Consider the following 4,408-nt stretch of genomic DNA (forward strand, 5'->3'; position numbering starts at 1 on the left):
TCCAAATTGCCTAAGTTATCAATTTTAGAATTAAAACTTAGGGATGTATTTTTCTCTGGAACTCTGCTGGTGCTAGTATTCCTACTAGCTCTTCCTGATGCTTCCGCGGCTAATGCAGCCTGTCGCATAGCAGTGGCTCTGGTATGACGACCCGGAAGTGGTACCGCGTATAGCGAAACTTTCTTTCTTGCCCCCGCCATTGTCACTTTGTACTTTTACTTGACACGTATATACGTATGTAATGAAAATATAGTATACGCGAGCGCCTAGAATCACACTTCCTTTCGCGAGTCGTATGTAGATAATATACAACAGTAAATATAATGTAGATGCGTACAAGCCTCTGATAGTTGACGTGACTGAATCAGAGCATACGTAAGTTCACGAGAAAGGTTATATATATTAAAATATATGTATATATAATATAAATATATGCAATTATTTTTCAATAGAATATTATCGCATGGATATATGTTGTACACAGATTATCGAATACAACATAAAAATTAATTTAGGGGTGCTGAGTTACTGTAAGTTATTTTTCGGTCAAGAAACTGTCCAGTATTTAAGCCCCAGAATAAAATCAAAAAGGGTCCCTAACCAAGAGTGCAAGTTGAACTTCTGCGCGCGTGGTTTCATTCAGCTAACAAGCCCTTGTTCCTTCTTCTAAGGAGCCCTTTGGCTGCGGTTCGCACGTGGAACTGGCTACACCTACAAGAAAGATCCGTCCGAAGCCCTCCCCGCCCGTCGTCGGAAATCAGGTTAGATCCGTCCATGACCTCTACTGATCTGGTAGTTGTCTACACCTGCTGCTGTCAGACCGATACGTTCGGAGTCTACAACAGTTTCCCTATTTCTCTGGACTCGAGCCTCACAAGAGTACCTAGCTTGGCCTAGTACATCCGGCAGCGTCGGCCGTATGATTTCCGTCAGTCCCCATCCCCCCATTCAGTCCTGGATCAACAAACGACTGATGTAACCGCACATCTCCAGATCGGGGATAACACACTATATAAAACCCGCTTTAGCTGTGAGTGCGTCATCATATCGTCTGTGCTCCCGCTCTTCCTGGACTCGAGCCTCACAAGAGTACCTAGCTTGGCCTAGTACATCCGGCAGCGTCGGCCAAAAAGAACAACTACAGTCTATTTACGTTATTTATAAAGTTTGTCTGCACTAATTTAGGTAGTATTAACCAAAGGACCAGGTATTGCACGAAAATTAATTTTTAGAATTATTCTATTATAACTACATATTTTAAATAACGTGCATAAAATCCCCTTTCTGATACTGCAGGTTTCTGAAAACGGAATTACACGCACTTGGACTATTTTCGTTAAGTATACATCGATCTCGTACTGCTAGAAATCAAAACTGTTACCAAAGTTAAAAAAGGTAAATTAGGGATATTAAACATGCCCCACGTTGGGCGCCATTTCTGTTACGTAGGCGTATTAGGGCCCTGTCCCGAGGACATGGCCCGAGGGAGATGAGTCCGATGTTCAGGCACCATTTTTCCGGCTGAGCTCGACGGATGGGGTGGGTTCTTGGTAAGCATCTCACCTCTCCCGCATAACCAGAAAGAATTATTAAAAGTGCCTGGGAAAAATAATATAGATCGTCTGTTTCGTCTGTCATCTGTCTTAGCTGCCCGTAAGTTTCCCGAATAGCTAACTCGAGCACTTAATCGAAATACGATCGGCAGCTTGTGGCTGTTACCCTCCCCTTTCACAAATCGTGTGCCGTTGGATCAGTGCTAGCCTTGCAATCTGATCCCCTAATGTTAATGTCGTCTGTCAAGAAGTCGTCGTCATTATTCTAGACCTACTTCACTTGTGGAATCAGCACCCCCTTTTAAACGTGAACCTAGCAACTCATGTTGAGACTTTCCTCACACGATAAATTTTAATAAATATATATTGAAATAAATCATAAAGTATAGGCTAAGAATCTTTGTTTATGACACTGGCTCTGTGGGCTGCTTATATTTGAACATGCAAATATAAGAGCGGATACCTCCCGCTGAAAAAGAAAATTTTATTTAATAGAAAAAAAAAAACGGAATACAGAGTTTACACTATTATCGAAATATTACCTATACATATGATTAACATGGATATTAAAAGTAGTTAAAATTAATTAAGAGGTAATGAAGTAAATTAACAAAATAGTGTTCAATAATAAAAATGTATGCTAATAATTAGAACTCATTAAATGTAGTTACCTTACTCAGTTAGAACTAAATTTTATTAACGTGCACTTATTATATAAATGCTTAATATTATTATAAATATAGGTTAATTAGAGGCACTTAATATTTTAAGTATAATTTTAAAAGTATAAGTATTTAAGAGTACTTAATAGTAAAATTTAAAAATAATATTATATTCCGTATTACGGTGCTACACTACTTATTAAGATAATATTCTTTAAGATAATCTATGAAAGTAAAGATTTGATTCCCGGAACTTATTATTTACGAGCAATTACAAACTTCATAATTCTCCCGAGAAATTGATTTTCTTCAATGACAGAATATACCTTGGTAAACGGAAGAGTAGATATAACAATCGCTTTCTGAGTGTTAGTACAATGGTGAATCGGAGAAAAATCTAGATTGTATAAATCCATATATTTTTGTTCGAATTCACTAACAAATATTGGAAGTGAACGTTTCATTAACACATATTCAAATCGACTATTGAAATCTGAATCCTTCTCATAAGTTTTAGCAATAACTTTCGTAGTTAACATTATGTATTCTTTATATGCACAAATATATATATAAATAAGAAATAATATATAGAGAGTGGAACTTGGGTTCCGTAAAACTCACCCTCTAATATCTCCAGCGAAGAGAGCTCTCCTTACTGTTGTATAGGCTGTAACCTTGAAGAATTGTTAAACATATATTTGTGCACGTCTACACTCTTATGGGGTATTAATATGTGGTTATACTTCACTTATTACACTAAGTTATACATAGATTAAGTTCGCACAACAATAATAATATATAATTTCGCCGATCAAGCGTTTTTCGTGGCACACGACTGTCGCGGGTAGACGGGTCTTCACTCCACTCCGATTCCGTTGTGTCAATGGGAATATACTTTGGCGCCGTCGGCGGTTTACTGTTTCATGCACTTATCTTCTCGGCACACTTATACTGCAAACGGATGATTGTGTTGTACTTTTCGCAATGCTTGGATGTTCATCGCGATTCGGATTAAATGAAGCACGGCAATAAAAACGAGAATATAGAACACTTCCGCGATTTGTTGATTGTGGTCTATTATTTGTATTTGGCAATTAGGATCTATGTCCTTGGAGTTCGTTCCTCCCATGGTTTTGTTGATGTTATGGTATAATTGTTTATTTTTTTTTTCTTTTTGATTTCTCCTTATTGCTGCGAAATGGTATTTAAGCCCAGAGCGCGTTCGATATCACTATTGTTCACTGTGTATCTCTTCCTCAAATTGCGCTTGTGCATTACATATGCATTCATAGCCACATTAAGTAGCAAAAGGACAGCAATAATGATCAGGACGTTGTATAGTTTATCAATCTGTTCTGAGTGATCAACTACTTGAACATTGTTGACAACGTTAGCTGAGTCGTTGTCGGCCTTGGAGGACTTTCCTCCCAAATTGCATATGTTTAGACAGGACCAACTATATATTGTTGTTTCTTGTTCCTGGATCCTTTAGTCCTTTTTGGCAGGACTATTGTCAGGATTGGCTTCGTCCTCTCTTTTTTTTTTCTCAGGAAGACTAAGAATGTCCTTAGTGTTAAGGACTATGTTCTTATGCCTTTCCTTGGATCCTTTATTCCTTTTCTATCCTGTTAACTTAGCCTTTTAGGTTCACTGTTTTACTTTTTGCCCGATTCTTTTTTCTGATCCTCCCTTTTCAGATGCGGCTCTTTATAAAGGTTTGCCGGGACTAAGATCGGAAAGAGGTGAATTCCATCGTTCCTATTTAAATTCCCGTTCCATCCAGAATCCCTTCTCATCAATGCACCCAGCTTGAACTCCCACATGGTGAAGTTAGAGTGCAACGCCAGTGCATCCACCTGCAAAGTGTCCAATTTCCGTGTGTCAGCGGTATTTAAATCAGGCCACGCAAGTGCATCCACCTTTTCACCATAGGTGTCATCTTCTTGTTTCTGCATCCGGCGCGTGCCGACGGCCACGTGGAACTTTTCTGCATGCTAAGCGTTTCCCACGGCAATTATGTAACTTAGCAGGTGGGGTAATAGCCTCTTCCCATAGAGTCCATCCGTTTGAAACGGTTGGGATTTTCGACGAATGTGAAACTCGTGTTCCCACAGAACTCCATCCACCATCTACCATCCAATAACAGCAGACTGAAGAGCAGTTGCTCAGCTCAACGTTAACGAATGGGGATTT

The 4,408-nt window shown here is 39.0% G+C and overlaps 1 long non-coding RNA gene across 1 annotated transcript; it reads right to left on the reverse strand.

Moving 5' to 3' along the window:
- Window positions 1-3,702: 3,702 nt before the first annotated feature.
- LOC138913076 (uncharacterized) lies at window positions 3,703-4,191 on the reverse strand. Its single transcript, XR_011418651.1, has 2 exons — window positions 4,135-4,191; window positions 3,703-4,071 (listed from the first exon to the last, which is right to left on the reverse strand). It is a non-coding gene; the product is annotated as an uncharacterized lncRNA (long non-coding RNA).
- Window positions 4,192-4,408: the final 217 nt, after the last annotated feature.

The sequence above is a fragment of the Drosophila takahashii genome, chromosome 3L (genome assembly GCF_030179915.1).
Source record: "Drosophila takahashii strain IR98-3 E-12201 chromosome 3L, DtakHiC1v2, whole genome shotgun sequence".
Lineage (NCBI taxonomy): Eukaryota > Metazoa > Arthropoda > Insecta > Diptera > Drosophilidae > Drosophila > Drosophila takahashii.